This window comes from Apium graveolens, chromosome 3, assembly GCF_009905375.1.
Source record: "Apium graveolens cultivar Ventura chromosome 3, ASM990537v1, whole genome shotgun sequence".
In the NCBI taxonomy this organism is placed as follows: Eukaryota; Viridiplantae; Streptophyta; class Magnoliopsida; order Apiales; family Apiaceae; genus Apium; species Apium graveolens.
Genome location: NC_133649.1, coordinates 162,468,346 through 162,481,954, shown reverse-complemented (window position 1 = coordinate 162,481,954; position 13,609 = coordinate 162,468,346). Strand labels below are relative to the sequence as shown.

At 36.0% G+C, this 13,609-nt stretch overlaps 1 non-coding gene across 1 annotated transcript; it reads left to right on the top strand.

The window, feature by feature from the left end:
- Positions 1-13,261: 13,261 nt before the first annotated feature.
- LOC141716532 (small nucleolar RNA R71) lies at positions 13,262-13,368 on the top strand. The gene has a single exon (XR_012573238.1). It is a non-coding gene; the product is annotated as a small nucleolar RNA R71 (small nucleolar RNA).
- The last annotated feature ends 241 nt before the right edge of the window (positions 13,369-13,609 follow it).

Genomic DNA, 13,609 nt, shown 5'->3' with positions numbered 1-13,609 from the left:
AGTTTAAGTCATCAGTACTTACAGGATCAGAGTTTAAGTCTTCATTTTCAAATCTCAGCTGATCGTGATCATTGAAATCTTCAAGTCCAGTAATCTTCTTATCATCAAAAGATACATTGATAGATTCCATGACAACCCTTGTTCTTAAATTGTAGACTCTGGAAGCTTTTGTGGAAAGTGGATATCCATCAAAGATTCCTTCATCAGCTTTTAGATCAAATTTTGACAGCTGCTCAGGATGAGTCTTAAGAATAAACCACTTACATCCAAATACATGAAAATATTTCAGATTTTGCTTCTTTTTCTTCACTATCTCATATGGTGTTTTTCCATGCTTGTTTATGAGTGTTGCATTCTGTGTAAAACAAGCAGTCTGCACAGCTTCAGCCCAAAAGTAGGTTGGTAGCTTTGCTTTATCAAGCATAGTTCATGCAGCTTCAATGAGAGTCCTGTTCTTTCTTTCTACAACTCCATTTTGTCGTGGAGTTCCAGGTGAAGAAAATTCCTGTTTGATTCCATGCTCTTTGCAGAACTCTTCCAAGATTGAATTCTTGAACTCAGTGCCATTATCACTTCTTATAATTTTAATAGAATCTTTGACCAACTTATCCAGTTGTCTGACATGATCAGTTAGGGTAGATGCAGTTTCATTCTTCTTGTGCAAGAAGTACACCCAAGTGTACCTTGTGAACTCATCCACTATAACAATAGCATATTTCTTCTTTGCAATAGACATGACATTGACTGGACCAAATAGATCAACATGCAGTAGGTGATAAGGCTCAAGAATTGATGACTCAGTTATGCTCTTGAAAGAAGATTTTCTTTGTTTTGCCTTTTGACATGAATTACAAAGGCCATCAGGAGCAAATACTGACTTTGGCAGTCCTTTCACAAGATCTTTATTTACAAGGTCATTTATGTTGGTGAAGTTTAAATGAGAGAGTCTTTTGTGCCAATTCCAGCTTTCTTCAATTGATGCTCTACTCAACAGACAGATTGCAGAACCATCAGAACTTGTTGAAAGTCTGGCTTCATAAATGTTACCATGCCTGTAACCTTTCAGAACCACTTTACCTGTAGAATTGCTTACAACTTCACAGTGTTCTTCAAAGAAATCCACATGATAACCTCTGTCACAGATTTGACTCACACTCAGCAGATTGTATTTAAGTCCTGAGACTAGAGCTACTGTTTCAATGATGACATTTCCAAGATTAATATTGCCATATCCCAGAGTTTTTCCCATGTTGCCATCTCCATAAGAAACTCATGGGCCAGCTTTCTCCACAAATTCTGAGAGCAGGCTTTATTTCCAGTCATATGTCCTGAACATCCACTATCCAGTACTAGGATATTTTTCCTGTTGCCCTGCAATCACAAAGACCACTAATGGTTAGTTTTAAGGACCCAGACTTGCTTGGATCCTTTGGCCTTTTTAAGTTTGTTAGCATTTGCAGCGGATTTAATATTAGAGTTCATGCTAACATGCTATTTATCAGAATTTATATCAGACTTTCCATCAGACTTTACACTAGAAGGAATTAAAATAACTTTATTCAAAGAAGGTTTTATTTGATAATAATCATAATACAAACTATGATATTCCTTACAAGTATAAATGGAATGCCATAAACTACCACAATGAAAACAAGGATTTTGTGGCTTAAATCTAACAGACTGACTCTTAACTCCTGATTTAGGAGGTAAAGAGTTTATATTCTTATTCTTCCTGCAAAAAGAAGCAAGATGGTTAGAGTTTCCATAGTTATAACATTTCTTTCTAGGAGCATTAGGAACAGGCATATAATTATTGCTTTTATTCATACCTTCCTTTCCATTCCTATTTTTCCTAGCTGCCTTTACCTTGTTGACATTCCTTATTTCTTTCAGCTTATGCTTAAGCTGCTTCTTTGTCATTAAGCCTATATTGACTTCAGCTGGTTTATCCTGTTCTAATTTTTCGAAAGTTGACTTCTCCTGAACTTCTGTCACAGACTCTTTCATCTTTTCAGAATCATACTTTACAATTTTTGCTACAAACTTAATAGGATTTACCTTTGGCTTAGCAGTTTATTTAACAACAATCGGCTCAATTTGTTCAATTCCTTTTTCACTTTGATCATCTCCATAACCTAAGCCCTCTTTCCAGTTTCCACTACTTAATAAATTCTGAGTTGTTCTGCCAGAGTTAGTCCAAGTCCTGATTATCTTTTTTCTTTTTCTAACTCAGTTTTTAGAGATTTATTCAATTTTAGCAATTCATCTCTAACATAAAAAGCATCATCTCTTTCTTTCTGAATTTGATGGAACATAACTAACTATTTTTCTAAATAATCATTCCTTTTCTTATAAGCAAGATTTTCAGAAGTCAATCTTTCACAAGTTAAAGTTTGATCTCTGTAGCTAATAAACATGGTTTTAAGATATAATCTCAACTCAGTAATATCATCAGTATAAAAAGCATAAGTTGTTTGAGGTACCTTCAATTCAGCAGTTTCAGGGCTGCCATCAGCATTTGCCATCAACGCATAATTCACCTCATCTTCAAAATCTGAAGAGTCTGTCCAGCTTTTCTTCTTTGTGACAAGTGCCTTGCCTTTATCACTCTTTCCTTTCTTGCAGTCAGGAGATATGTGGACTCTTTCACCACAATTGTAGCATTTGACATTTGAGGTGTCTCCTCTGTCAGACTTTGCACTTTTTCCTTCATACTTTCTGAACCCTTTCTTATCAGTACTTCCACCTTTCTTGGAAAACTTCTTTCCCCTTCTGAATTTCCTGTAGGCTATCTTTGTGATACCATTCACCATAAGAGCACACAATTTCATCATCTCTTCATCAACATCTATTTCAGGTAAACTTTCAGTTTCTGAATCATCATCATCAGAACTTGATGATTCTGAATCAGACTTTGTGATGAGAGCCTTTCCTTTGCCTTTGTTTGAGATAGCCACTTTGGGGGATTCCTCCTCAGCCTTAAAAGCAACTATCCTTGACTATCTTCCATGTCTCTTGCTCCTTTAATCCATCTCAAGTTCATAAGTCTTGAGCATACCATAAATTTCATCAAGAGTAGTTTCATCAAGAGCATAGTTGTCTCTTATAGTAGTAGACTTCAAATCCCAACTTCCAGGAAGAGCTAAAAGGAATTTTAGATTTGAATCTTCAAGATCATATTCCTTGTCCACCAGTGGCAGATCATTCAAGAGTTTGACAAACCTGTCATATAAGTCAGTTAATGACTCATCACCTTTTGAGTCAAAGTGCTCATACTCTTGAGTGAGTATAGTCCTCTTGTTCTTCTTGATTGCATCAGTTCCCTAGTATCTTGTCTCCAAAGCATCCCATAACTCCTTTGTAGTCTTTCAATGAATTACCCTGTTTGACATGACATTATCAATGGCACTATGCAGCAAATGCCTTGTCTTTGCAATCTTAACAATGGATGAGATATCTTCAGCTGTATACTCACTTTTCTCCTTTGGTATGGTCTTTGCTGGCTGATCTGCAATTACAATAGAGAGCTTGGTTGGCTTATGCGATCCTTCATTAATTCTGTCAATGTATTCTGGATCTGTAGCTTCCAGAAACATATCCATCTTCACTTTCCATATGGGGTACTCAGAAGGTCTAAGTATGGGAACCCTAATAGTCTCATATCGATTGTTGATTTGAGTGTTTTTAGTTTCTTCAGTTTTGGTAGGCTTGGTTGGATTTTCTGCTTCTTCAGACATGATTGTTTAGATCTTTATTGTATGTGTGTTAACAGATAGGCTCTGATACCAATTGTTAGGTCACACAACACTGTAGAAGGGGGTTGAATACAGTGTTTAATACAATCAAATCGATTTCGAACATAAGTAACAGTAAACAGATATATTCAATATAATAAACTCTGTTACAGTGGAACTGTTCTCTCTCAGTGATGAACAAATGTCACGAGAGCTGCTAGGTTACGATGTATGATCTTCTCGATAATGATAACACATATAGTGTAAACCTATGTCTGTGTTTATATAGTACACAATTACAAGATAACTTCTAATTCATATGGAATATAATTCTGTCTCCTAAAATATATCAATCAGATATCTTATACAAGTCATCTTATCTTCTAACTCTTTCCATGCATATCTTCTTTTGTATTAGTCTCGATCTTCTTTCCTGTGAATCAGATTCCTTCCTTAACTGTAAGTCCTCCCGTACTTAAGTTCTGATATCTATCTTCTGATATTTATCTTCTGATAATCTAAGTTCGGATATCCTTAAGTTCTGACTTCCAGTAAGTACTGATTCCAGTAAGTACTAATATTTCCTGTTTGTTATGATCTGAAAACTAAACATGAAACATATTAGACATGACATCTCAAATATATCTAACACTCTTTACGGACGTAAATGTTGATCTCCAGTATATTGGGATGAAGTAGGATAACGCAAGATACTTGGGCCTGAATTAGTGCAACTGACGAAGGAAGTTGTTTAAGTTATCCAAAAAAGATCAGTGGCAGCACAAGACCTTCAGAGGAAGTACGCAGACCAATCAAGAAAAGATATGGAATCTGAAGAAGGGAATTTAGTATTGTTGAAAGTGTCGACGTGGAAAGGATTGACAATATTTGGGAAGAAAGGAAAGCTGAGTCCTAGATATGTCGGACCTTTTGAGATTTTGAAGAGTGTTGGAAAAGTAGCTTACGAATTGGCGTTACCCCCGCATATGGAGCACGTTCACAATGTTTTTCACATATCGATGCTTAAAAAGTATAATCCAGAATCTAGGCATGTAATTGAGTACGAACCGATAGAACTTCAGGCATATTTGTCATATGTAGAGAGTCCGATAGAGATTCTAAAAGAAAGAGAAAAATTGTTAAGAAATAAAGTTGTAAAGTTAGTAAGAGTATTGTAGAGAAACCCAAAGATTGAAGAATCAACCAGGGAGTTAGAAAGTGATATGCGAGAAAAGTATCCTCATTTGTTTTCTTAGGAGATTCTGAGGATAGAATCCTTTTAAGGGGGCAAGGATGTAATATATGGGATATATCGTGTAATTATTTTTGTTAATAAATAAATATTCTGTATGATTTGTATTTATTCTGTGAATTATTTATTAAGTGGTATATATGTTTGGATGTTTAACTATGATATAATTTAAGTATTTTAATTTTTATATGTCTAAAATAAAGTGTAGATATTATCATATTTTTCTATCAATTTTTATGTTTTTTATGATTTTATAAAAGATTTATGGGTTTAATAAATTATTTTTCCGAGTATTTATAAACTATTTTGTATAATCGAGAACCAGCCGACGTCACTCGTTTTTACGTTTTTATAACCCAAAACTCTTTCGAGAACTCATACATAACCTAATTGCAATATTCCGAGCATTTTCCATGTTTTGACTTTTTCGATCTGGCGTACGGTTTTCCCCGTTCGGTAAATCAATAAAACCCGTATTTTCGATAAACGAGATCTTTTTATTAAACTAGTATAATTAACATCTCGTAATACGTGTAACCAAAGCGCTGAGACCAAGACCGCAGTACAAAATGTACAGATTTGGATAATTATCCCAAAACCGGTACCGTTTTGGATCTGTTTTCACAAATAAATGTAATATTTTATATCCGGTATGATCCAACGGGGTACCAATATTCCGTAATTATAAATAGCCCTTACCGTAGTTTATTTTGTACATAAAATCATTTGCAGTCAGTATTTATATAATTTTACAGAGAAAAACAGTATATTCATATAAACTTCTGAGAATCAAACTGCAATTTCAAGTCGTTACCAGATTCCGACTGGAAAGCTCGAGTACTCAGAACGAAGGTCTTGAGGTGTTCTATCAGAATCAATAAGCCTTACAACTGAAGAAACTACTGGTATTTTTCTATATTTTTATTTATTTTCTAATTAATTTGATTTAAAATATGAATTTTTGTTCGAGAGATTGTTTGTATGATTTGATGATTGCATATTGTAGAGCTTTCCCTCCTTATGATTTTGATATATTATATGACTGATTTTGAGTTCAATAACATGTTCAAAATTGAGTTTTAATTTCGAATTATAAAATTGGGGTTTATAACCCGTATGAATATTTTCAATCGAAATTTGGGGGTTTCTTCTCCAGGGGTTATTAGACGTTTTTGTTGATTGCATCGTCTTCCTGGTTGAATTTGCAATCGATTCATGTATAGTACATCAACAGACGATTCCGGGTTTGCTCAAATCGAAGCAAATAGAACTCGCTGGAGACGGCGAGTTTCTTGATCAATTTCCGGCTAACTCAGGGGTTATTTACGTGATTTGATTGCATGAATAAATTCCTGGTGTTGTGTAGATGATATCTGGAGGAGATGGTGGTGTGACACGATTCCGGGAACGCCTTCTCTGGCGATTCCCGTCGTTCTCCGGCCAGGGGTTTGCAAAATTGCAAACAGGCCCCTGAACTTTTAAAAACAATGCACTTTAGTCCCTGTAGTTTCCGGAATTTGCAAAAATAGGATTGCTGTTTAAAAAATATTTAAAAATCATATTTTCTATTTATTTTAATTACAAAAATTTGTTTTTAGTTATTAAAAATTCTAAAAATTATTATTTTAAATCCAAAAATCATTTTTAATTCAAAAATAAATTTGAATTAATTAGTTAATTAATTTTAGTTAATAATTAATTAGTTAATTAATTTTAGTTAATAATTAATTAGTTAATTGATCAATTAATTCGGAAATTAATTGATTAATTGATTTTAATTAATTATTTAATTAGATTTAATTATTTATTTTTGATTTAAAAATTCTGAAAAATAGTTTTGAGCTTTAAAATATTATTTTAAATTGTTTTCAAGGCTCAATAATTATTATAAAATTATTTTAAAGTTAGATTCGGCCAATCGAACCCTGTTTATCATTTTAAAATGATTCAACAACGTGATTTAATTTCGTAAAATGTTTAAAAATTCGTATTATATATTCGAAAAATCCTTTTAACATCAAATCTTCTTTGAAAAAGTATTTTCATCGAACACCTTTCGTGTTATGTGTTATATGTGCATTGATTGACATGTTAAATGCGTATGTGTATATCATATGACTCTTTTAATCGTATCTTTCAATCCGTAAATCGGATTTGGATAAAACGAAGGGTAGATAGAAGCTTATATTGAATAGAATCATACGAGATGAGTATTGATAGATACTTGTGATATGTGAGCAAAAAAGGCAAGGCGTAGGAAAGGGAAGCAGATAGTCGGAGAATAGGAGATTGTGATTGAAAGCCAGTGAAGCGTTAGCAAATTAAGACGAGGCAAGTGTTCTGAACTTTTTTAAGATACAATGTGAATAATTGATAGTTCTTTTTTATACTGCAAGTGCTTTCAAGAACTGAACCCTAAACCTTGATCCCATTTATTGATCTTTGACCCGTGAGCCTCATTTTTATGAACCATTGATTGTTGAATACCCAGATACGAACCCTAGACATACGATACTACTCCACAAATACATGCAAACTATATACGGAACACCGAACCAAAATTGTTTAAACACTCAAACCTTTATACCTTACACACTGAAAGATAAATCCTTATAACCACAAGACGTTGATCCTTTTGTTTTCCAATTCTTGTACCAGTTCATAGCCAACCCCGGTGATTGTCATGTTATTTTCTTGTGAAGATTGCAAACCATCTTATGCTTGGAACCTAATATTTTTTATGATTCTGTTTAATGATTTACATTGTTTATTCTGTTATTGCTATAGAATTGGATTATTTTATAAAAATGTGGACCAGATTCGTGGTTAGACCAGATTGGTGGTCAAGTTAGGCCAATGTGTGCCTTGGATACAGTAATTAGAGCAAAGTTGTGTGCCTTACTCGGGGTTAGTGCGTGACTGATCAGCAGCCTAACCTTGGTTTTTAAAATGAAAATTAGATATCCAATTCTAATCATTTCTTATCCACAAACTTGATACCTTAAATCATTTCACTTGATCATTGTTTAATCTAAGTATCGTTAATATGACTTGCTGAGCTAGTTAGCTCATTTGTGCGATTTTGTTTATGTTCTTTTCTAGTTAAGGAACCCGTTGGTAGCGAGGATGCCCAATCTAGTGCGCGAGCTAGGATTCCAACTTAAGAGGAATAAGCTAGCTGAAGACTTTTTTGATAGTTTAAGTTTGTGAAGTTTGTAAGAATGTTTATTATTCAGTTGTAAGTTTAAATAGTTGGAATTTGGGATGTTTGTAATATAAGTGTGTGTGTGGCTTGTGTGCATACTTTAACCTGTTGCGATCCGTGGAAGCTGGTAAATAGGGTCACTGTATATTACTATCTTTATTAATGTTATAAGCATGTTTATAAATAAGGTGTGTGTGTGTGTGGATGTTAGGGCGAAAATACGCGCTAATATTCACGCAAGTATACGCGTTCGCAAGTAGTATAAGATATAAATCAGATTCGCTCCCACAGAGACTAGTTTAGGTTAAGTTTAATTTATGCACCTATGCAACAATGTATGGTTATCGCTCAATGCTAAGACAAATAACAAATTGGGTTTTTATTAAACTAAGAGATTATACTAAATAACATTAACTAAGAGAATTGAGGTTGAATTAATATATATGACAAACATGGGATTCTAACTTCATTAAATACTTCGTTCAATAACCTTCTCGTTCTTAACCTTAGCATGTGATGGTGAGGACACTAATCAGATAACACGAAACTGATAAACGCCAACTTTCCTTGCACGAGTACCATTCTACCAGACATCCACAAAAGAGATAGAAGCTGAATAGGCACCAATTATATTGAGACCCTATATGTCTATAGAATTTGACAACATAACGGTTTAAGAACAAGTTATCTATCTTGATTACATAGGGCAAGTAAAACGGTTAGAGTTACCTACGAATCATGTATACACATACAAGAACCTATGCTAGCATGGCAAGTTCTAAACCTCTATATTCACTGTCACTTCAATAGAGATTAACACGCTATCTTATATGTTAGCTACGCGCATAAGACGAATAAGCACAACCAATACTAGGATATCAATCAATCACCACACACCAAGATATCGAAACAATTAACTATTGAAATCCATAAATAAATCCGCTAGAATCCCATGACAACGATTAGCCCATAATCGAACTCATCGTCACCATGGGTTCCAATGAAAGCATTGTATAAATAAGGTCTTAATAAACTAAATAATAATTAAAGTACGAATAAACGAGATCTAGGTTCAACAAGAACAAAAACGAGCATCCAAAGTTACAACTAATTCAAAGAATCACAAGTTGAAAACAAGATCTTCTTTTTCGGAGTTGAATAGTGCTTCTAGGTCTTGTCCTTGGTATCCCAATCTTCCCGGATGATGAAAACCCTTTTTTTTAAGTATATATACGCCCCTAGTGGACCTGGACCCTTAAAATCGTCAAATTCTACTCAAAAAAGGTTTTTTCAGCGAAATCAGCGACCAGCCGCGCCCTGAGCGGCCGCTCAGTTCTCCTGAGCGGGTACTCAGCTCTCTGAGCGGACGCTCAGCTCTCTGAGCGGGCGCTCAGCTACTGACTGGAAAAATATTCTGATGAATCTTGTTTTGACCATAACTTGAGTTCTACTCGTCAGAATTAGGCGATTCAACTGCCCACGCGAAGCTATTGAGATTCTCTACAACTTGGCAATGGCCTTGGCTTCCAATTCTGATCACTTTTAATCATATTTCCTTTAAAAGCTCTTTTCTTCATTTAACTGATACCTGAAATGCAATAACACAAAAACACATCAAAATACCAACAACTTGAGTCCAAAACACCAATATAAGCTTGTAATAAAGCATTTCAAGTGGATATAAAATCCACATATCATACCCCAGACTTGAATCGATGCTTGTCCTCAAGCATAAACAGACTCAAAACTACAAAACAAACCTAATGCATGAATGCAACTATGTGAATGCAACTAAATGATAATGCAATCGATCCCCTCAGAATAACCATAACCAAATGAATAAACCAATGCCTCTAAGAATCCAATAACTTGAAACAGAGTTCGAATAAATCCTACAAACCAAATCACAAACCAGAAATGTGCGTGTGTGGATGCTTAACAGATATACTCTCGATACTAGATCAATAACCATAACTTATCTATCATCGAAACAATCAAAGTTTATAAACAGAATGGACAATAAACGCATTATGACTCACAACACCTCCTTTCTACTAGAGTTATACAAGGATTCACACTATTATTGAACACATAGCAAAGATGCTTATTTGATCATGCAATGAATGAGGTCCCAAAAGACTTATACAATAATACCCATGTAGCGAGCATTAGGTTAGTGGATCCCAGACTATAAAAGCCTTAGGTCACTAGGCACAAAGTCCCCTAGAACTTAATAACTCGAGTATTAAAGAGCTCACTCTTGATCAATTGTGCATAAACACATACTTTTTTTCTTTCTTTTTTTTTTCTTTTTTTTCTTTTTTTCTTCTTTTTTTCAATAATTTCTGAATGAGTGCGTTTCGCTCCATCTCATTCAACCCTAGACTACTCATAAAAATATGAGCCGGCTACTAGCCATTTGACACCTAGCCTTACAACAACTAGCAATGAAATCCAAGTTTTTCTCCAGATAAAAAAAATTAGTATTTTTACGTCATTACGAGAATATCACAAATTCTAAATATAACCAAGTGATTAAATCTCAACAACAAACAAGTATGATCATGATCTAGATCAAAAGCAACCCTATAAGACTTTGTGAAAATATTTGTTTCTGGCATGCAAATCAATTCATTCGGACTTAAACATCCCTCTATTCATCATCACCACACTCAAATCAACATCAACTTATCAAATATCATAGTCCATCTTAAGGGATCATGCTAAATATGCATGCAAATATAACTATATGAAATCACATAAAAATAAACAAATATGTCCTAAATGAACAATCACGCAAAAATATGAATGAACTACAACTAAACATGCAACATAAATCTATATGAATCTATATGGACACACACTACTAATCCTTACATTATCACCCCCAAACTTAAAATTTTCAATGTCCTCATTGAAGGCAATAATAAGGATTTCAGGCATACCTAATTAGCGGGAGATTCACCCTCGTCGGGTGGAGGATCAGGTGGCCAATCAACCTCGCCACTAGTGTCTCAGAAAATGGTACCGAAAGCGTGTGTCAAATCTTCAGCAAAATGACGGTGAATGCCGTGCACGACCTCCATACGCCTAATTACTCGCCTGTACTGCTCGTCACCAACACCAGTCCTATCAACTACCTGCTGTACATGAGAAGAACCCTCTATAGGCACTGGAGGATCCATTCGGCTACCCTCTACATCATCAAAGATATATCCCAACCCCTTGTCAGGGGGTGCACCTAAGAATGAATAACTCAAGTGATTTGGCTGTCGGTTGAGCTCAAGTATGGGAGCTTCTTGAGTAAATGGTTCAAAACGCTCCTGAGAAATTTTCAGCTCTGCTAACCCAAGAGAATCGAATGGCATATCCAACTTCCTCTTCCATGGAGGTGCATTGAAAACATGCAGTTGCTCTAGTTTAAAGCACTCCTCTTTAGTTGTGGGTAACTTTATTTCCTTGAACACATTAAAAGTGACCTTTTGATCGTAAACCTTCATCGAAAGCTCTCCTTTTTGCACATCAATCATAGTTCGGCCTGTAGCCAAGAATGGTCTTCCCAAGATAATGGGAATCTTCTTATCTTCCTCGAAATCAAGAATTACAAAGTCAGCAGGAAAGATGAGTTTATCCACCTTGACCAAGACATCCTCCACTATACCTCGTGGATAAGCGATGGAATGGTCAGCTAGTTGCAATGACATGTATGTTGGTTTCGGCTCAGGCAGACCAAGCTTCTTGAAGATAGATAAGGGCATCAGATTGATGCTAGCTCCTAAATCACATAAACACTTGTCGAACGACAAGTTTCCGATGGTGCACGGAATAGTGAAGCTTCCAGGATCTTTAAGCTTCGGAGGCAACTTCTGTTGCAGCACAGCACTGCATTCCTCCGTTAGAGCAATGGTCTCTAAGTCATCGAGCTTCACTTTCCGAGAGAGAATACCTTTCATAAACCTCGCATAGCTAGGCATCTGCTCAAGAGTTTCAGCGAAAGGTATGTTGATATGAAGTTTCTTGAACACCTCCAAAAACTTCTCAAACTGGTTATCCAGCTTTTTCTTCTGCAGCCTCTTAGGAAAAGGAGGTGGAGGATAGATCTGTTTCTCCCCTGTATTACTCTCAGGAGGAGTGTGTTCCACAATAGTCTTCCTTGGTTCCACCTCTACTTCCTTCTGCACATCTTCTTCAGCCAAAACTTCAGATTCTGGAACTTGAGACTTTTCAGGCTCTTCGTCTTGCTGAACTTGGGGGCTTGCGACCTTTCCAGACCTTAAGGTGATGGAGTTCACCTGTTCTTCAACTTCCCTCTTGCCTGGATTTGTTTCTGTATCACTAGGAACCGTTCCTGGTGGTCGATTCAATAAGGCATTAGTAATTTGCCCTATTTGGTTCTCCAGATTCTGGATAGAAACAGCCTGGCTTTGGCATATAAGAGCCTGGTTTTTGCACATAAGCCTCAACTCCTCCAATTCAGATTTTTCATTCGAAGATAGACCTGCATCATTAGTTTGTTGTTGAAGTTGGAGTTGTTGTTTTGGTGTAAATTGTTGCTGAAAACCAGGAGGGTTAAATAGCTTATTTGCAAACTGCTGGAATGGCTGTTGCATCGCATTCTGATTGTTGCTCCAGCTGAAGTTAGGATGATTCCAGTTGTCAGGATAATAAGTGGCAGGAACTGGATATTGCGATCTCTGAAAGTTGCTCACAAACTGAGCTGAGTCACTAGATATAGCGCATTGCTCTGTCGCATGCGGACCTGCACACAGCTCACAAACACTGGTCATCTGCTTAACACCATAGTTAGCCAGAGAATCGATCTTCATAGACAACGCCTTTAGTTGAGCAGTTTTAGCAGTAGCTGTATCCACTTCAAGAACTCCTGCTACCTTGCCCTGTGGATATCTCTGGGTTGGATACTGATATTCATTAGCAGCCATCAGTTCAATTAGATCATAAGCTTCCTTATAGCTCTTTGCCCATAATGCTCCGCCTGATGCTGCATCGAGCATGAGTCTGGACTGTGCTCCCAACCCATTGTAAAAACAAGTGATGATCATCCAATCAGGAATTCCATGATGAGGACACTTCCTAAGCATCTCCTTGTAGCGCTCCCAAGCTTCACTTAGCGATTCTCCCATTTGCTGTGCAAATTGAGTAATAGCATTCCTGAGTGCAGCTGTCTTCGCCATAGGGAAAAATTTAGTAAGAAACTTCTGAGCAAGATCTTCCCAAGTAGTAATCGAACCAGCTGGTAGAGAGTGTAACCAGCTCTTAGCCTTGTCCTTCAGAGAGAATGGGAACAGTCTCAGCTTCACAGCATCTTCAGAAACACCGTTAAACTTGAAGGTGTCGCATATTTCAATGAAATCTCTAATGTGTGTATTGGGATCTTCCGTTGGAGAACCCCCAAACTGG